Genomic DNA, 21,803 nt, shown 5'->3' on the forward strand with positions numbered 1-21,803 from the left:
ATGGTGAAATCCCGTCTCTACTAAAAATATAAAAATTACCTGGGCATGGTAGCAGGCGCCTGTAATCTCAGCTACCTGGGAGGCTGAGGCAAGAGAATTGCTTGAACCCAGGAGGCGGAGGTTGCAGTGAGCCAAGATTGTGCCACTGCACTCCAGCCTGGGTGACAGAGTGACTCAAAAAAAAAAAAAAAAAAAGTCACAGGTGATACTGATACTGCTGGTCCAAGAAACACATTTAAAAACCACTGGCACACACGGATGGATTTTTGGAGAGTGTTCCTTTTTTATTTAGGCAGAAAAGCATAATTAAGGGAGAGGGGAAAAAAATCACTTGCAATCTTAACACCCACTACCCACTGGACATCCATACACTTACACGGATACACACACATTTCTCCTCGTGCAAAAAAAAAAAAAGAATCACACTACATATTACCCTGTGCCTATCTTCTTTATGGGACAACAAATCAGGGCTCTCTCTCTCTCCACTCCTCCATGACTTACCTCTACAGCATACTGTCTAATAAATGCACAGCATGAGTACTGTCTGGACTCATCACAATTGGGTGTTATATTGTCTTCAATAACTTTATTGTTGTAACTAAACATGTTTTGTATTAAGTCAAACAATAGAGAAAAATACAAAAAAAAAAAGAAAAACACATCTCAAATCCCACCACCTCAGAGATAACCATTGTTAACAAATTGATGTACATCTTTCAACACACGTATTCCTACGTACACTTATTATTTTACATAAACTGAATCATAGACACTAAGTTATTTTGCAACATGCTTTTTCCACTTACATAAACCAAGTTTTGATAAAGCAAATACAACCTCAAAAATCTTTGAAAAATGTACTATCTAATGGAATCTTAACACAAATTCTCTATGAAATGAAGCATTCTTTTATATAGTGAATTTCTTCCTACTCCTCACAGATACTCCAGGTTAATTTTTTAACATGTGTGTGTATCTGTGAATTCCATATTTCATTTATTAGGTTTGCTTTAGGAAGAGTGCCCCTGAAATAAAAATGAGCCTTTTGTACTAAATCGGAGTTCTGAGCCAAAGTCAGTGTCCATAGCACAGACTGCTGAAACCCAGAGCATTTGGAGCTTCTAGTATATATTCTGGATTTTCTCCATCAGTCTAGGACTGAAGACACCGATCTCTGGTGTCAGTTGAGATTTCACCAAGGTTCTGGTTCTAGAATGAGTCACTGGCTAAGGGTCTGATAAGCAAAGGGCGGAAGTGGGCAGAGTGTGAGAAGGGTGGGGAAGGTCCTTGATCTGATCAGAACAACCCAGAGAACACACCCATGTCCCACACATTTGCCAGGGGGCCTTCATAATAACCAAGCACCCCTTTGCATCTGTAGAACATGGTTACGTGTTTATTAATTTGCCATCCTGTTGTTAATTTGTCCCCGTTTTCCAGATCAGGCTTGGTGAGATTCACTGAGATCATGCATACAAAGAAAGCCCTGAGCACAGTGCTTGGCACATAGTGGGCACTCAGTAAACCTCGGTGTCACTGAGAAGACAGAATGAGAATGAGCATGCTGTGGAGTCTTTCACCTGCCTCTCCTCTGGGACAGGTTACTCTTTCATTCTGTAGACTATAATGACATGGAAATTCCAAGATACCAAGAGACAATGATGAATCAAAGATGAGTTCCCAAAAGACAAATCACATCCCTTATTCCCCATCAAATCTAAAGCCTAATAAAGTCCATATAGCACTCATGAGGCCTCTAACCTTCTGCCTAAAAGTGGTCATCATCACAGCAAAACTGAGCCTCAGAATGGACCTAGCTTACTTGGTGATGGAGGAGGGCAACAGAAGAACTTGGCCCATGGTACCCAGCTGACCATGTCAGCAAATAGAGAGGCCTTCAAAACCTTTGCATTCCTGTTCCCTGGAGAAACTGAGGATTGCAGTAAAGTCTAATTACAACCTCTTTTTGCCTTGTTTGAAATACAAAGGGACAATGTAGCCCTAATATATTTATAGAAGGAAGTAGAGATTCAAATAAAGGAAGAGGGGTACCAAAAAAAGGGCATACCCGTGTTTCTCATCTTCTTTCACCGCAGACCTTAAAAAGGAACCAGAAGCCTCAGCAGTCCATGCTAAAGAATCATTGTCACATTCTATTAGTTCCCTCTGATCCCGTGAAGAAGGGGGAAAATCATTGCATGGCAATGCCATGTGTCTCAAGCTTCATTAAAGTGATTTCTCCCAAGAGTCTCCTATAGCAGCATGTAAAGCACATACAACAGTACCTGAATCATCGTAAGTAATCAATAAATGTAAATGAGTAGCAGTAGCAGCAGCAGCAGCAGCAGCAGCAGCAGCAGCAGCAGCAGCAAGAGACTTGCTGAGATCATTCATTTAGCTACTTGGAATCCTGCTTAGCAAAGAATTCAAGTCTTTTCACAATCAAATGAGTGTTTCTCACAGGAACCCACACTCCTTATACCTTCAGAGCCTGAGACTCTGCCTTCTGTCTCCAGTCTTCCAAGCTCTTCAGCAGACTGAAAAAGTTCTTCAGGATCTACTCTCTCCAGTGTCCTCAAGCCCAAGATGACAGAGATATCCCAGCTGAAGAACTGAATTTCACAGGTCTGACACTGACACAACCCATGGAATTCAGTTCTCAAAGCTGAGGATACACATCGGCTTTTCAGAGATGGTGCAAAGACCCCTCCTTGCAGTCCAGGCCTGTCCCAGCCCTGTAAAATACAAGAGTGAAAAGCCTGGTAAATCCAATGCAGCTGCTTCCTAGTACCAGGTCTAGTCCTGGCACTCATGAGTTATAAACATCTGGAGGGGACCGGGCCAGCAGTCTGGAAGGCTGATGTGGGTGGATCTCTTGACCCCAGGAGTTCAGGACTAGCCTGGGCAATATGGAGACTTTGTCTCTACTAGAAATAAAAAATCAGCCACGCATGGTGGCATGTGGTGGGAAGATCGCTTAAGCCTGGGAATTGGAGGTTGCAGTGAGCTATGATTGCACCACTGCACTCCAGTCTGGGCCACAGAGAGAGACCCTGTCAAAAAAAACTCTGTAGGGGATGTGTATGGTAGACACGCACATCATTAAGCATCATTAAACATGGTAGCTGGCCTTTCCTGCCTCATGGCCCTTCCATATGCCATCCCCCTGGCCTGAAAAACTCGTTTCTCTCTTTAACATCAACTTATCCTGAGGTTCTTGCTTTCAATGTCACTTCCTCAGAGAGGCCATCTATGGCAGAGATTGCTAATTGCTTGCCCAATATATATTCTCTCCTCCTTCTATACTAATAGAACCCTTAAGTGGTATCTGAACACATGGACATGTGACTTTGTTTCCTCACCTGGTGTGACAAAGTGCTGGATATGAGCAGGAGTGGAGAGTTTTTTACTGTTTCCCTCCCTCTTCTCAGGCTTGGACTGTAGACATGGTGGAGAGCCACTGTGGACCATGCAAATGGGTGCAGACCCCCAGGGAACAGCAGAGCAGCATGCCAGAAGAGCCCCAAAATTGTGAGGCTTCCTTATGCACCCTAGACTGCTTACACTTGCACTGATAGATCAGCAAGAATGGAACATCTACCTTATTTAAGCCACTGTTACTTGGGGATCTCTGTAAGAGCACTTGAATGTTTACCTACCACTCCCTCACCATTAGCCTCCAGCTAGTCTCTTTCATAATATGGGATTCTTTTCCTTCACCATAATTTGTAATTGTTAGATAATTTTGTATAATTATTTGGTTAAAATTCTCTCTCCAACAAGACTGTTTTCCACAAGCACAGAGACCATGCTAGTGCTTTTTAAATATGTATACAGGCCAGGTGTGGTGACTCACACCCGTAATCCTGGAACTTTGGGAGGCTGAGGCAGGCAGATCACCTGAGGTCAGGAGTTCAAGTTTCACCTGGCTAACATGGTGAAACCCCATCTCTAATAAAAATACAAAAATTAGCCAGGCGTGGTGGCGCACACCTGTAGTCCCAGCTACTTGGGAGGCTGAGGCAGAAGAATCACTTGAACCCAGGAGGCAGAGGTTGCAGTGAGCTAAGATTGCACAACTGCCACTCCAGCCTGGGTGACAAAGCAAGACTCCGTCTCCAAAAAAAATAATAAAGTATATAATAGCCTTATTGAGCTATAGCTATATAGCTCACACACTAGACAATTCACCTATTTAAAGTGAAAAATGCATTGGTTTTTAGTATTTTGCAGAGTTGTACAACCATCATAATCAATTCCAGAATATTTTCATCGTCCCCAAAATAGATCCCATAACCATTAGCAGTCAATCTCCATTCCCCTCCCTCACCCCTGGGGAATCACTGATCTACGTTCTGTCTATATATATGCTGGACATCTTATATAAATGAAATCATATAATCAGTGGCCTTTTGTGACTGGCTTCTTTCACTTAGGATAATGCTTTCAAGATATATCCATGTTTTAATGCGTATCCGTACGTCCTTCCTATGGATGAATAATATTCCATCGTTAGGATCTACCACATTTTATTTATCCATTCATCAGCTGATGGGCATTTGGGTTGTTGCTACTTTTTGCCTATTTGATAATGCTTCTATGAATGAATACCCATGTACAAGTTTTGTGTGGACATAAGTTTGCATTTTCTTATGGATGTGTGAGCCCAAAAGTATCTGAGACAGATCTGGATCCATTTAGGAAGTTTATTTTGCCAAGGTTAAGAACATGCCTGTCACACAGCCTCAGAAGGTCCTGACAACATTGTGCCCAAGGTGGTCAGGGTACAGCTTGGTTTTATACAGTATAGGGAAACATGAGACATCAATCAATATATGTAAGATGTACATCGATTCAGTCTGGAGAGCTGGGACAACTAGAAGCAGGGGTGGGGGCTTCCAGATCATAGGCAGATGCGAGACAAACTGTTGCATTTTTTTGTCTCTGGTTAGCCTTTTACTGAATACACAGTTTACATGTGAGAGGAGGGTCTTATTCCTTAGTCTGGCTTAGGGAAATAATAGGGCAGAAGAAGCAATCAAACATGCATTGGTCTCACATGAGTGGAATAATGACTGAATTCTGTCTGTCCTTTGTCCACAAGGAATTTCCTTGTGGGCAAATTGTGAGGGAGGTATGTAGCTTTTTTATCTTTGTAGCTAGCTTACATAGGAATAAAATGGGAGGCAGGTTTGCCTCACACAGTTCCCAGTTTGACTTCCCTTTGGCTTAGTGATTTTGGGAGTCGTGAGATCTATTTTCCTTTCACAGACGTATACCTAAGTGTGGAATTTCTGTGTCATATGTTAACTCTATGGCTCTCAGTTGATGAATGGCCAGACTGTTTTCCAAAGCGGCCACACTATTTTACAATTCCACCAGCAGTGTATGAGGGTTCCAGTTTCTCCACATCTTGCCAATACTTGTTAATGTCTATCTTTTGAGTATAGTTATCCTAGTAGGCGTGAAGTGGTATCTCACTATGCTTTTGATTTGCATTTCCCTGATGATTTGCATTTCCCTGAGTATCTCTTCATGTGCTTACTGGCCATTCGTATAGCTTCTTTGGAGAAATGTCTATTCAGAATTTTTTATCAATTTTGTAATTGAGTTGCATTTTTATTATTCAGTTGTAAGAGTTCTATATATATTCTAGATACAAGTCCCACATGTATAATTTACAAATATTTTCTCCCATTCTTAGGGTGGCTGTTTAACTTTCTTAATGGGGTGTGTGCATGTGTTTTGTGTAACATTATTTCCAGCTTCTAGCATAATGTCTTGATCATAGTAGGCACTCCAGTGATGGAAGGATGGCAGGAAGGAAGGAAGGAGGGAAGGGATGGGGGTGGGGAGGGGAGGAAGGGAGGGAGGCTAGGTCTCAGTTATGCAGGCTTCCATCACAAATGTCCCAGCACTGACTGACAGCTAGGCTAAACAGTAAAAGCTGATTGAGCCAGTGGCCTTATATAAACGCTGGAATGCAACAAAAGCCCACCAAGAGTTTTGCCTGGACACTAAAGCATGACAAAATAACGAAGGAATTCTTAACAGGACCCATTTAGGATTAAACAAGTTTTAATGGGGATCTGAAGAAACTCCCCAGGCCTCCACAAACAGGTTTACTGGGGGTCTAAAGGAACTCCCCAAACCTCCATGATTTAGCAGGAGACAAGATAAGTAATCACCCCAGCACCTGGACCCATTTAGATTAAATAAATTTACTGAGGCTCTAGAGGAAGGTCTTCAGGACTCAGACCTTAGTTATAGATTAAAAGAAATTAATCACTAATGTCTTTAGATGAACGCACACTTACACGTAGACATATAGCTTAGAAAACTTTGTAATTTTGAGTTGATCAAGTCATAATTTCCGGGCCTTCTCCCTGTAACTGGTTACAAAAATAAAAACTCTCTTCCTCACCAGTTCATCTGCATCTCGTTATTGGGCCGCAAGAAATAGCAGCCTGACCCTCAGTTTGGTCCAGGAACAGGAGGGAGGGAGAAAAGGAAGGGAGGGAGGGAGAGAGGGAAGGGAGGGAGGGAGGGAGAGAGGGAAGGGAGGGAGGGAGGGAGGGAGAGAGGGAAGGGAGGGGGAGAGAGAGGGAAGGGAGGGAGAGAGAGAGGGAAGGGAAGGAGGGAGGGAACTTACTTTTAAACCACACAGTTTAATTTCCTTATTTTAAAGATGGGGAAACTAAAAAGTTGAAAACATTAAGATGACAACATGATGAGATAATAAAAACGAGGTGATAGGCTGGGCACGGTGGCTCATGCCTGTAATCCCAGCACTTTGGGAGGCAGAGGTGAGGGGATCATAAGGTCAGGAGTTTAAGACCAGCCTGGCCAACATGGTGAAACCCCATCTCTACTAAAAATACAAAAATTAGCTGAGCATGATGGCACGCACTTGTAGTCCCAGCTACTCAGGAGGCTGAGGCAGGAGGAATGCTTGAACCTGGGAGGTGGAGGTTGCAGTGAGCTGAGATCGTGCCACTGCACTCCAGCCTGGGTGACAGACTGAGACTGTCTCAAAAAAAAAAAAAAAAAAAAAAAAAGTGATAGAAGTTAAAACTGGGTTTTAACCCTAGCTTGTCTCCTACCAGCTATGGGAACTAGGCAGGTCATATAACCTCTCTACACATCAGAGACCTCCTCAGAAATGGTCCTCTCTCACCAATCAGGTATTGGAAGGAGCAAAGTAAACTAATGTATGAGAAACCACTGTTTGAACATGAGTTATAATTGAGGCCAAAGGTCAAATAGCTAAATCAGCCTGGTCAGAAAATGATGGCAGGTGGCCCAATTTCTGGTCCAGGGTGAAGCTTAGAGTGCCATATTTTATTTTTCAGATTGTTGCTGATTTTCTTCACCAATTAGAAGACTTTCTGGTTCAATGCAGAAAAGGGGACCACTAAATTTGTGGCAAATCACACAAATCCTGGGTCCTCCCACCACTGACAGTCCTAAACAAGAAGCGTTGCTTCCACTAACTGTAGCCCCAAGCCGAGATTGTTTTATTCACGACTGGATCCCTGGCACCTAACTGTGCCTGGCACATGGCAGATGCACAAAAGTAGTGTTTAGTTTGTGGACAAATTAATGAGTGGGTGAACAAATGAATAGCACTGTAAAATAAACCTGAACCCCACAATCTTAATGAAGCCAGGGGGAATTAATCTGCAGATAGAAGGATTCTGGAGTAACATTTGGGTATATCTGGAGAAAGCAAAGTGTAATGCTTAGACAACAGGCTCTAGAGTTTGGTTGCCAGTGTTCTAATTCCAGCTCTGAGACTGCCGTGAGTGCAGAGGGAAAAAGCGGCAGCCACGCATTTTCATCTCTGCTTAAACTTGCATCTATTTATGTCTATCGCTGTGCTACATCCATGCCTTTCATTCCTTCTGTTCCGTGCCAGGCTTCATGCTCCCGTTCAGCCACGGCCCTAAGCCAAAGCTCAGGCATTTTTTTATTGTGGTTGGATCCACACAATTTGGTGATTACTATATAAACGTTTTGTATTGCTCATGCTGCAGCACCAAATCCGTTTACTCATAATGATTCACTAGAGACACTCACTTCCCTCAAGTGACATGTAATGGCTTCTCCATCACCCTCAGTGTGGCCTTTTACCACTTAGAATACAATGTAAACTATTTGAGAGTTTCCACTTTTTTAAGTAAGCGTTGCCTTCCCTTTCACATGAAGGAAAACCAAGCCATGGAAGGGGAAAAGTGCTCCAACTTAGGTGGTTTTGCCCTGTTGCCCAGGCTGGTCTCAAATTCCTGGACTCAAGCAATCCACCTACCTCGGCCTCCCCAAGTGCTGGTATTACAGGTGTGAAACACTACAACCAGCCAACAAGGCACTTTCACGCAAATCTCACTTCGCTCTCAAAAGCCATAAAAAAATGCCATTGCCATCGTCACTCGATTAAAAAAGAGGAGGAGGAGAAGGAAAAAGAAGAGGAGGAGGAGGAAGAGCAGCAGCTAAGCAGTTAAAACATCCACCTAGCACATACAACTAACACTTTTAACCATTCGGCCCCACTGTCTGGCTCTTGCAGACATAAACCAAAATGGTTTCTTCCCTAAAGGAATTCAAAGACTAGATAAGGTGGCAAGGTATACAGATGAAAAATAAGTAACTGCAGAATGCTAGATAAATATGTACCCAGCCTGGCCTTCACAAGAGAGGTCAGCAGCTGGTAGAAAGGAGACCTTTCATTCGATCCCTCTGCGGGTCCTGCAAGCTCTGCCTTCACAGTACACGTAGAATCTAACTGTTTACCCTCACCCAAGCCACCATCAGCTTCCACCTAGGAGACCCCCAACAGTGAGGTCTCCTGATTCCGCTCCTGCCTCTGCAGTCCACCCTCCAAATAGCAGTCAGAGGGATCTTATTAAAAGATAACTCACAAGTAGGAGCTGAACAATGAGAACACATGGACACAGGGAGGGGAACATCACATACGGGGACCTGTCAGAGGGTGGGGGGCGAGGGGAGGGAGAGCATTAGAACAAATACCTAATGCACGAGGGGCTTAAAACCTAGATGACAGGTTGATGGGTGCAGCAAACCACCACAGCACATGTATATCTATGTAACAAATCTGCAGTCTGTACATGTATCCCAGAACTTAAAGTATTAAAAAAAAAAAAAAAAGAGGCCAGGCACAGTGGCTCACGCCTGTAATCCCAGCACTCTGGGAAACCAAGGCAGGCAGATCATCTGAGGTCAGGAGTTCAAGACCAGCCTGGCCAACATGGTGAAACCCTGTCTCTACAAAAATACAAAAATTAGCTGGGCATGATGGCGGGTGCCTGTAATCCCAGCCACTTGGGAGGCAGAGGCAGGAAGAATTGCTTGATCCTGGGAGGCGGAGGTTGCAGTGAGCCGAGATCATGCCATTGCACTCCAGCCTGGGAGACAGAGCAAGACTCCGTCTCAAAAAAAAAAAACAAAAGGAGAGATAAATCAAATCATGTCACTCCCCTGCATAAAGCTCTCCAGCAGCTTTCCATCACACAGAGAACAAAACCCAAACCCCTCAGCATGGCCTACAAGGCCCATGTCATCCGGCCGCTGCCTCTACCTCCAATCTCATTTTCTACCATCCTTCCCTCATCCATCCACTCCTGCCCACCTGGCCTCCTTGCTGTTCTTAATTGCACCAAGCTGTTACCTCTTCCTGGAAGGCTCTTTCCCAAAATATTTCCACTGTTCACCTGTCACTTCTTCCAGACTCTTCTCAAACCTCACCTCATCAGAGTCCATCCCTCACCCACCCTACCTAAAGGAACCACAGACATGCCCCACCCATTCCCCAAACGTTCCAGCCCCTTGCCTGCTTTTCCGCCTCATACGATTTATTATTAGTTTACAGTTACTTGTTTACTGCCTTTCTGCCTTGTAAGAGTGAAAGCTTCATGGGAGTAGGCCCTTTAACCAGAAGAATGCCTGGCACAGGGTAGGTCAGTTTTTCAATCTTTTTTTCATTATCATCCTTCTAAGGAACCTTTTCAGACTTTTTTCCTAATCCCCCCCTACTATGAAATGTAGGTACAGCTATACTATATGTCTACATATATACTATATGTCTATATATACTATATGTATATTTGTACTTTACACATAGAGGTTTTTTTCACCAGGGGGGCCAATTTTCATGCTCTTCAAGGGGAGGCATATCTTCCCCATGGAATAGGTGCTTGATAAAAATTTGTTGAATGGACAAAACTCCTGAGGAGAGCAGCAAGCTCTGAAAGATGGACATTGTTCAAGGCATAAAGTTCAGCTGGGGAAATTCCAAGCCTCCCCCAACTCAACCCTCTCATCTTTGTAGCATGAGTACATCCTGTCATGCTGTGTCTGGTGACTATCCGGTATTTTTCTAATGCAGATTTTCAGCTTTAAAACAAAACAAAACCCTACTCTTGTTTTGCATCCCAGCTCCCACTGCTATTTTGGATCCTTGAATCCACTTTTTTTCCACTTTCCAGGCAAGCTTTAAAACCCAGATAAGGCCCGCTCCATTCGTACAGAGTTTATTCTTTCCTTCATCCTACAACCTGCACTGAGTTCCTATGTGAACCAGGCACTACAGATGAAAAGATGATGATGATTCAATCCCTGCCCTCTGGAAGCTTATGAGGGTGTGAGGGCAGACAAACAGGATGCTAAGTTCAACATACTGAGGGCTCCAGGAGAAGCAACACAGTGCTTTGAAAGGACAATTGCACTGACCCAGTGGAACCTCTCCTTGCTCATCCATTCACCCATCACTGACTTACAGAGCACCTGCTGCATGTGTCGGACCTGTGCTAGATCCTGGGGTTGCAGCACAGACAAGACCAGCATGGCCCATGGAGATCACCAAACAGGAGAGACTGAAATCTCACTGATATTCACAAAAATAAGTGAGCCCAAATATCATAAATGTGACCAGTGGAAAAGCTCAAGTTTCTGTGAAGCACCTGGTAGTTGGAAAGAAATGACATTTAAGGAGAAACCCTGAAGAATAAGTAGAGCATGGTCTGGTGAAGACCAAGTAAAAGGGAGTTCCAGGCACAGGGAACAGAATGTCCAAATGGTCACAGATAGGATGTGACCAGGCACACTTGTGAGGACGGAGAGAGACTTCTCTACTGAGGTCAAGAACAAGACTAGGAGCGGCATGAGGAGAGGGAGGCCCAGAAAAGCAAGAGCCGATTCATATTGGCCTTGCTGAGAAATACAGAGTTGACCTTAACTAAAGACAGAGGAAACACGGAAGGAATGTAATCCAGGTTGTATTTTTTTAGAGGAAATACAGCTGGGAGGAGGGTAAAAAATCATCCCACACATCTGTCATCCAATCACGCAATTTAACATGTGATCCTGCGGGGTCTTGCACCCATCGGTGCAAGTCTTGTGAGACTGTGAAATTCTCAAAGGCAGATATCACATTTTCTGCCTCTTTTAACCCCGTCCCACAACAGCAGTGTACAGTACATGGTAGACAATTAGAAAACACTTCTTGAGTAATTATTTTACAATAACAAAATCTATGTTTTTATTATGATTAACCACTCCTTCTCTCTGCCCTCTGAAAGTTCCCCTCCTGTCCTCAGTCCTCTTCCCATCCTCTGCCTGACTGACATATTCTGTTTCAGAAGACCACAGTATCTTTCAGATGACCTCCCACAAGCTCCCAGTCACTGCATTGCATGGAAAGCTGGACATCAGGGTGGTGACTATCTAAATGGTAAGCCATCGGTCCCCTTGCTGCCCCCAGCCCCCACCTGTCCCTGGTCACCCAGACCCTCAAACCTCCAGTTCTTCAGAATCTATATCTCCAGTGAGGCACTAGTTTGTTCCTGTGCCGCCGAAGCAGCCAGGCCAAAATAAACTTAAAGTGCACAGTCGGAGCCATTCCTCAGCCAGAATGGGGAACAGAACAGAGCAACACAGCAAAGTGATTGCCTCCTACTTACCAGGACGTACTTTGCACCATGAGCCATTTTGTCAAATTCATGAGATTTGCAGTCAGAAAACATGGAAACAAAAGAGCAATATGAAGGTCTTTTAACCACTGACCATTTACATTTGTCAGCATGACTGCTCCATCCATTATTATCATTTCCCCAGCTCACAGCCCAGGAAAACTGTAGTTGCATTAGATCAATAAAAAACTGAATCCTCTTTTAAGACAGAGTCCTATTGTGTAACTATGTTGGGCAAATGTATAACTTGTCCTATGAAAAGAAATCCCATCCTCATTTGGTCATAGTGCATTGTGACAGAGAAACTATTTGCTTCCATTTTTAAGAATCCACCCCCTTTCCTTTTATGTATTTTTCCCACCATATGAGAGAAAATTATAAAGGAACCCAAAAGTGGTTATAAATATAGTTTGCCAGCTCTCACCCCAAAAAATACTACTGTGGCACTTTGCTCTTGCTATACAGAGTTAGAATAAAGGAATGGGTTTTCAGTATGCGTGGCTTTTAAGAGAGACTTACCTAGTATAACTTTACAAATTCGATATCCTTTCAAAGCTAAATTAATCCTGGTCTTTCAGTTCATTCTCAAAAGGTGTAAAGGAGATACATCCAAATTCCTTTATATGCTAGCTATAAAAAAAATTATGTAGTACCTAACGTAGCACTTTATTTTTTAAAAAAATTTTTAAATAGTCTGCATAATTATCTCATTTAGATCTGTGCACCGCCTTAGGAGGAAAGCCGGAGCTAGCATGGAAACATTTTTGGGCCAAGAAATGTTTGCCAAGAAGAAGCTGTAAGGTGATCCTCCAGTATTGAAATTTGCTAGACCTTTCTGTAAAAAAAAATTCCCCTTATAACCATGAGGTGAGTTCCCGCAAGGTGAAAAGTGACATTACTAAACACAAATAGCCAAACAAATAATTGCAACCCAGACACCTTGTGCTGGGCACCTCTAGGCGCTGGGGCCCAGTCAGCTGGGAATCAGACACCTGGTATAAAACATGCTTAAAGTCGCAGAAACTGATGGCTAGATTGACTAAGCAGAAACAGGCAATACATTTCTCTCTGGTCTTCCAGCCTATACATTTCAAACTTGGTAACTGTTTTCTATTTGGGGATGGGGAGAATATTCTAAGTTTCACCCCTGTTTCCATGGTCTTGATGTTGTCTCTATGTGAATGGGCTCTTCCTATATCTGGGGTCCATTCCCTTTGTAGTTACTCAGGTACCAGTCTCTGGGGACAAGTCCCTCCATAAAGGTCACCACCTCCCAAAGAGCTTCTCCAATTCCCTCCCCATGTCCACAGCCTTAGATGCTTACCTTTGTGGAAACAATTCTCTCCTTCCAATCTCCAGGAAATAAACTCTTCGGAAGCCCAAAATGTCTTATTTGACCTGAATGTGTCCTCTATCCTTACAATGCCTGGCTCATGGAAAGCTCGCAAATGAAGAACAGTTATCATTGTAGTTAAGATGTATTAAATGCTTATTATGGGTGAGGCTAAATGAATTCTTTCACTAAAAATTCCTAATAAAACTGTGAGGTAGGTACTATGATCAACATCATTTTATAAATGAGAAAAAATAGGCTCAGAATGGTTCAGCAGCTTGCCCAGGCCACACAGCTGGCAAGTTAAGAAACTAGGTTTTCAACTTAATCATGCTGCCTCCAGAACCCAGGCTTCCAACCACTCTGCTGTATTGACTAAGTGAACTAAGTGAGCATTACCAAGGTCATCAAACCAATGAGCCTCACGACAGTCCCCAGTGCTCAGTCCAAGGCACTTCCTTCTCTTCATCAAACCAAGTCCTGGCTTCACTGGAAGAAGGAATTGAGCCTTTAGGACAAAGGCAGAGACAGCCCACACCTGCCATCCTCAACCAGCTCTTACACATAGAAATAATCATCCCCGGGAGAAAGGCTCTCAGGCAAGGTTGATAACAAACGTAATGGTTTTACAATAGCTGCTGCTACAAAAAGCAAAACAAAACAAAATTTCTGGGTGACTAAGTAACATGAATTCCTAGAAAACGAGTCTTCATCCATCCCCCTCTGAATTGCAAGATGATGGTGTGTTTTAACGGTAAATGAACACGGCATTCCCAAAGCCATCAAGTTAATGAGTCAAGTAAATCTCAGTCTTCTCCTTATCCAGATTTTTATCTTCCCCACTGTCATTATCATCTTGCTCAGAAAATCATTTCTGGGCCTTTCTCCTGCTCCAAAGAGCTGGATTGTCACTTAAAGGCCTGTTAACTAACTGGAATTGCTGTTCTGCAGCTGCAAATAAAATTCACACACAGCTCAGATGAGTTTATCATGGGAGTTGATTAATTAGCAGTTACGGAGCCCTGAAAATAGAGTTCCATTTCATTAACACAGACACGAAATGTTTTGGTGCATATTGTTGTGATTTAAACATTTTGCTCCACGGCGGAGAAGATACGGAGTTGTAGGAAAAATGGGAAGTCTATGGGATAATCAGGAGTGAGATCAAATGCAAAGGATTTTTTTTTTAATAATGTAATAGTTAACACTGAGCTCAGGTCTTTCCTACCAGAGTCTGTTTTGAGCATTTCCTGTGACTAATTAGCTCATTTGGCCTTCGTGACCATCCTAGGAGATAGGCACTATTATTGTTAGCATTTTACACAGGAGGAAACTGTAAACCAAAAACAAAATGTGAAGCACCCCCCACCCCAACCATCTGAATGGACTTCCTTCTCAGCCAAGGCTCTTTTAAAATGTAACCTGAGAGACTGTTTCGGGCCATGATGAGAAGTGGGGTTCGAACATGCCTCATTATACCTCTCCGGCATTAACATCAACACAGACTGTAAGTCTGATAAGAAATATCTTATGGGCCGGGCACCACAGCTCATGCCTGTAATCCCAGCACTTTTGGAGGCTGAGGAAGGCAGATCATCTAAGGTCAGGAGTTCGAGACCAGCCTGGCCAACATGGTGAAACCCTGTCTTTACTAAAAATACAAAGATGAGCCATGCGTGGTGGTGCCCCCCAGCTACTCGGTGGTGTCCCAGCTACTCAGGAGGATGAGGAAGGAGAATCGCTTAAACCTGGGAGGTGGAGTTTGCAGTGAGCCAAGGTTGTGCCACTGCATTCCAGCCTGGGCAGCAGAGTGACACTCTGTCTTGAAGGGAAGAGAAGAGATTTTACAACCTATTCTCTGTAAGGCCTAGTACTTAAAGGCTTCCTCTGCAAATAAGAACTTGGGTTCCACAATCCTTCATCTTAACTCAGCCATTACTTTCTGTTGATCCCAGGTCTTTAGACAAACTCAACCGTCAACCAGAAAATGTTTAAATTTTTCTATAGCCTGGAAGCCCACGCTCTGAGTTGTCCCACCTTTCTGGACCAAACTAATGTATTTTTTAAATGTATTTGATTGATGTCTCATGCTTGTCTAAAATGTATAAAACCAATATGCACCTGGGCCACCTTGGGCCCATGTTCTCAGGACCTCCTGAGGGCTGTGTCACGGGCCATGGTCACTCAAATTTGGCTCAGAATAAATCTCTTCAAATATTTTACAGAATTTGGCTATTTTTTGTTGACAAAATGAAGGCACGCAGTTACTAAACAGAGCCAAGGTTAACACTCAGGCTGGCTCCAGAGCAGTGGTTCTCAACTGGAGGGGCAGGGGGAGTGGAAGGGGAGGCTTAACCTTCCTAGGAATATTTGCAGTGTCCAAAAATATTTTTGATTGCCATGAGTTGATTGTCATTTCAAGGTGTCATGAGTTGGGAGGCATCCAGTGGGTTGAGGCCAGAGATGCTGATAAACACCTTAGAATGCACAGGTCAGCACCCCCCAATAGTAAAGAACTTTCAGTCCTAAAATGTTAATAGCGCTAAGGTGAAGAAACTCTACTCCAAAGCCTGGTCCTTGCTATTGTGTCCAAGACTTGTGCCCAGCGAAAAGGGCGGGTGACCAGTGATCATCTCCCTTCCCTACGTAGCAGCTGTGTTACTTCCTGGCAGGTTACCTCAGCAGCAACAACTTACAGGGTTGATATTATTTCACTTGCCTGAAGGCTGAATTTGACCTCTTAAAAGCCCTGTGAGATCTCAGGTTTCCTAGCAAAAGCTATGAAATCTCTAGAAATAATAATTAAACATGTGACATTGGAGCAGAAATAGCAAATCACCAATAGAATAAAAATGAGATTCTAGAAAGATATCTGTGTACATGCTGTAATTTAGGACCAGGTAAAAATATCCTTTCAAAGCAGAGGAAGAAATCAAAAAGCAGGAGAGCGGAGTGTACGAGAACTCTCTGTACTGTCTATGCAATGCTTCTAGAAGTCTAAAACGATCCTAATGCTAACATTTTAGTTTTTAAAAAAAGTAGAGGAAAAACTAGTACCTAAAGAGGAAAACATTAACATCAGATCTGTCTTATATCATACACAAAAATATACTTCAGATGGATGATGGAACTAAATGCAAATGAACAATGTGATAGCAACAAAAACTATAGAAGTTTCAAAGGTAAATATAAAAATAAATGTTTACAGGCTTCACTTGAGGAAGTCCTTTCTCAATGAGACACAAAAACAATTGCAAAAAAGACTGACAGGTTTGAGACTATCTGTGTGGCAATACAATTGCACACTGGAGCGGCAAAGAGGATCAGTTTAGTACAGAAATAACCAGAGTTGTTTTTGCAGCTTTCTTCTGGGAGATAATCCAGAGCCAAAACTTTGAATCTCGGGTTACAGAAGTCAAAGGGAAAGGCCCTGGTGGGGAACACCCATTTGGCATCCCTCTCTAATTTGCTTTAGATTTAACAGGGAAGTTTTTCTTCCTTCTCTCTGTTCCTGGTGTCCCCAGTTGAAGGAAGTCTCTGGCAAGCTGATGGATGTTATTGGTACATAGTTGTGACCTTAAGCCTAATTCTGGGTTTGGCTAGAACAACTGGCTCTTTTCTTACGATTTTAATGTCTGAACTGATACGCATGACATTTCCTCCAGCAGTGGGGGCAGCTGATAATGATGACTGTAGGCCAGATGAGTGCTGATTGCTACACACCAAGATTACCCCTAAAATGGAGGCAGTGCATGACTCCCTCCAGTACTAGAGACAAAGCTAGAGAAAATACTCAGCTCCACATCCAAAACTCTGAAATTAACTTCCCCTGAGATATGCAGAGTTTTATGCTCAAACTTCCAAAAAATATTAAAAATTCAAGAAAAAGTCATTTTTTTCAGCATGAACTTGCGCACACTTTTTTTTGTATATATATACACCATGATTCAGCAATGAACTTGTGTTCTTATCTCCAACAAGGAATGTATCTAAATAGTCATATCTTTAAGGATACAAGTTTTTAGAAGTCAGGAACCTAGGAAAGAACTATACAAAGAGGTAGATAGCCCTCAGCCACCCCTTTGATGGTGTATCCACGCATTTGCATTGTCCTATTATCTTTTCTTAGAGAATCAAAGGACCTTTCTAAGATCTTGGAGAAAGAGTAACAAATAGTATGTAAGATATTATATCAGAGTCAGTCTGGAATGGGAAAAATCAGATGTGAGTCCCTACTGGAAAGTGGAGCCTTAAAACGATCACTTGATCTCTTTGAGTTTCAATTTCCTTTGCAGTAAAATGGATTTAATTCATTGATTTAACAAATATTTAATAAGTTCCCATTATGTGCTAATTGTACTGTTTCTACCAAGCTTACAAACTTTATGAAAGAATTACATGAAATGACAAAAATGCTTTACAAAGTGTAAGTCATAAAAATAATTCGTAAGTTATTGTTAAAAACAGAAGATTTTCTTGTTATTAAAGACCAAAGCCCAGAACAAAATAAGAAACGTTTGCCAGATTGTAGAACAACCAGAAGGAGGAATCCCCATTGCAGTTCAAAAATTGCCCAAAAGCTGGCTTTTAGGGACCACACCCAACACTATAGATTGCTGACAGCCACAGAAAACAAATATTTACTACAGGTTGAGTCCAAAGGCCTCCACTGAGAACCTAAAACTACACAGAACTGAAGCAGTGCATGCGTCTGATTCCCGCAGGGCCTTTGGAGAAAGTGGGACTCTAGGAATTCAGAGATGAGAAGAGGGCCCAGGAATGCATCACCAGGGGCCATCCAGTCAGCTCCTCACCCCATCCCAGGCCTGGCCTCACGGAATCCTGAAGATGAAACACCACCCACTCCACAAGCCAACAGTCCAACAACTCCAAACAACCGGCACGACCCCCAGAGTCCACCTTCTCTCTCTCAAAGAGCTTCTTGTATGGCTGCTTATCTGTTCCAAGGAGTACCATGCATAAGGACAGCAGTATGATTTTAAAAACAACAAAAACAAATAAAGAGAAGCCAGTTCTGTCCAAAACCCATTGTTAATTACGGGGATAAAGTGTCAGCAGAGCGCTACACTCCGAAGGGTTTGGGGCAAAATCAAAACAGAACCAGGGAACACAAATGAAATAAAGGACACTGCACTTTGGGAGGCCGATGCGGGCAGATCACCTGAGGTCAGGAGTTCGAGACCAGCCTGGCCAACATGGCGAAACCCTGTCTCTACTAAAAATACAAAAATTAGCCGGGCATGGTGGCGCACGTCTGTAATCCCAGCTACCCTTGAGGCTGAGGCACAAGAATTGCTTGGACCCAGGTGGTTGAGGTTGCAATGAGCCGAGATCGTACCACTGCCCTCCAGCCTGGGTGACAGGCCAGGAGCAAGACTCCATCTCAAAAAACAAAAGAAAGAAAGGACACTGAATGTGAAGGTCTCAAATGACAAGAAAATACAGTAATACAGTAATTAAACCCATTGAGGCATCAAGAAAGAAAAGTGACACTGTTTGCCAATTAGTATACAAGTCAGGTTCAGTATGTAAAAGATTCTTTAAAAAAATAGAAAATTAAAAAAAATTCTTAATATCCAAAGACATGATTGAGATTGAGAATAGGAACACAATAAACAAAAATAGCCGTAGTCCTCCAACCCTGAAACCTCCTAAGAGCACCATATTTACTGTGCAGTATTTTCATGCTATTGTCACTGCAAGAAAGTTTATGACTTGCTAAATAGAGACCACAGTCTACAACTCCAGGTTTACAGCATATTATTTTATCATCCATAGAGATTCTAAACCACTTCCTGACCCCACTCTATCCCACCCCACTCTGAAAATAACAAAATGTTAAAAATATGTCCCTTTTGGAAATGGAGCCACATCTTTACTAAAGCACTGGAAATATCTCCAAGTCACTGACATTTTTATATTTCTAGACCATGACAAAAGTCTCACCTACTTTAATTCTAATGTCATTTCAATATGCCTTAACGTCTTGATTATATCTTTAATGTGCCATTTACTCTGCAATAATCCACTGTACAAAAGCCTGCTGCCTCTCAAACAGAAGTACATAATAAATCAGCTTGCAATGATTGTTTTCCCAGCTCATACTCACAGCTAGTTCCTAAAATTTCATTTTATTTTATCATTTCCAATTCAGCCGCCGTTCTCCCCCTCCTCGTTGTGCTGCTGTCTCCTGTCCATCCTGCCCCCCCTTTGGCATGCCTTCCGGCCCAGGGTTTACCACTCCAATAGGCCCTGCTGGTGCCATCCAGGGAAGGAAGAGCGGTCAAGCGTCTTGGAGAAAGAGCATCTTTCTGGAGAAAGACTCTTATTTGCTGGGGTAGAGGAAGGCAGCTAAGGCCTATTTGCATATGCTTTTATTCCATTTCCACACCCTGCACGCTAACCCTCTCTGGAAAGTCCCTTCTAGATCCCTCCTCGGCACAGCGAGGGAGGAAGAGGCTGGGCCGGAATGGAAGGTTCCAGCCTGGCAGTGTCAGTTTCTCTCCGGGGAGATGAGGGGAAAGCCTCCACCTCCCCCACTCATGCGTGCAGGGTCCGGACCCCCGGGTCGGAGACCCTCTTGCAGCACGTGCCAGGAGCAGCCTGCTGCTTTGGCCTGCGCGCTCTAGAGCGTTCTGTGCAGGATGCGCCTGCTCCCCTGCAGCCTCCCCCGAGGAAGTTCTGGTCAGGCGCTGGGTCCCCAGGCTTCCTGTCTGTACTCTCCGCAGCCCCGTGGGGAAATCCCGAGAGCTTTATCGGCTGCCCAATGAGCCTGTTGGCTTTTCAAGTGCGCGCAGGCTGAGTTTCAGCCAAAACCTCAATTTAAACGTTAATCAAAAATAAATAAATAACATGTGTGCAGGCATTTAAAAAGAGAGACTGCCTTTGGGGTGAAGATCAGGCAGAAAGCTCCCTTGTTTCATTGCTGCAGATACACGAGGCCTGGATTTGCTCACCCTTTGAACAAAGGGATTCTTTGAACTGTAAACTGACCTGGCAGGCGAACACTGAGAAATCTTCCCGAGCACCTTTCTCTGGAAATATGAACATTCAAGGCAGTCCTGTGTGTCAGCTAAAGAGAACAATCATAGCTAAATTTTAATGGGCACTTACTAGGCACCAGGCACTCTGCTAAATGTATCACGTGCATCATCTTCCCTGATTGCACAGCAATCATAGCAGGTAGCCCGAATTATTATCTCCATTTTATGATCCCCTTTTACTGATAAGGGAATTTTATCTTTGGTGAGGTTAGGGGGACTTGCCTAAGGTCACGCAATTAGTAAGCGTTTCCATGGGTGCCCTTAGCTGCTCCTTTTCCCAAACTGGGAAGAACTTACAAGGCCTTTGGAATGTGCAGCTGCAAACTCAAATTCCCAGTCGAGAAAAATATAGCTTCCTTTCCTTGGTCACGTGCTCATGGACAGCAAAAGACCAGCTCAAAGGATTTTGCTTCCGGGCAGCTGTAGTCACTTTCCTGACCTCCCCTGAAGGCTTTTGTTGCTTATCTTGCTGAGCTCCCAAAAGGTTTGTTTGAACATCTACTATAGATAACGTTTTTAAAAGCAAACATTTATTGAGCACTTATTATACACCAGACACTGTTCATACAAACATGTTCTTATTTAATACTCCTAAGAACCCTAAAAAGCAGATACTATTATTCTTAGATTAGAAATGAGGAAACCGAGGTTCCAAGAGAGTCGAAACGCCAGAGTTTACATAGCTGGAAAATATCAGAGCCAGGATTTGAATTGAGGTTTCCTGTCCCCAAATCTCTGAACCTGGTACACTGCATTACTCTGCCTCTCAAAGGGTCCACATCAAAACTATTTCCTTGTGTGAGATTCTATCCCATTAGAAGGGAGCTCCTTGGGGGTTTGGGGTGGACCCAGGTATCTGAGTGGGCTCTGAGCATACCTTCAGGCACTCCAGCATCTGCTGAAACGGGGTGGATGGATGGAAGGGAGGAAGCATGAGGGTGACCAGAAGAGTTAAGGGCACTCTTAACACATCCCACGTTGTATTAAGGAGTAAGCAACCTATTTGTGAAGTTTTTATAAAAGGTTAAAAGCTGCCTAATTCAGTTAGCAACAATTCTGTTTAAAGAAATCCAAAATTATTTGGATCCATGAACTGGGGTTAGACTCAAATGGAATAAACAGAAGGAATTCAGCCCTTGCTGGTTTCTGCTAACAAGTACATTATCCCCTTCCAGTCAGTTAACTCGACTTCAGCATTCCTAAGGGCTCCTTTATGACACCTGGGGGTCATTAGTATCGTTTTCCAGAAACAGGAAAGCGGATGCTTGGAGCCAGAATTTAAGTAGCTATATGCTATCAGCTGTAAACCCCTCCATCTGCTGCCTTTTGCCTCGGGAAGAATAAACTCTAGAACCTTGAGGCAGGTTTTCAGGGATGATATATGAATTCAGCCTCATCCTTTTATAACCAAAATACATA

At 43.2% G+C, this 21,803-nt stretch overlaps 1 long non-coding RNA gene across 1 annotated transcript; it reads right to left on the reverse strand.

Annotated features, from left to right (window-relative positions):
- Window positions 1–263: 263 nt before the first annotated feature.
- Window positions 264–19,911, reverse strand: LOC134737197 (uncharacterized). The gene is made up of 2 exons (XR_010121841.1): window positions 19,451–19,911; window positions 264–2,738 (listed from the first exon to the last, which is right to left on the reverse strand). It is a non-coding gene; the product is annotated as an uncharacterized lncRNA (long non-coding RNA).
- Window positions 19,912–21,803: the final 1,892 nt, after the last annotated feature.

The sequence above is a fragment of the Symphalangus syndactylus genome, chromosome 7, assembly GCF_028878055.3.
Source record: "Symphalangus syndactylus isolate Jambi chromosome 7, NHGRI_mSymSyn1-v2.1_pri, whole genome shotgun sequence".
In the NCBI taxonomy this organism is placed as follows: Eukaryota; Metazoa; Chordata; class Mammalia; order Primates; family Hylobatidae; genus Symphalangus; species Symphalangus syndactylus.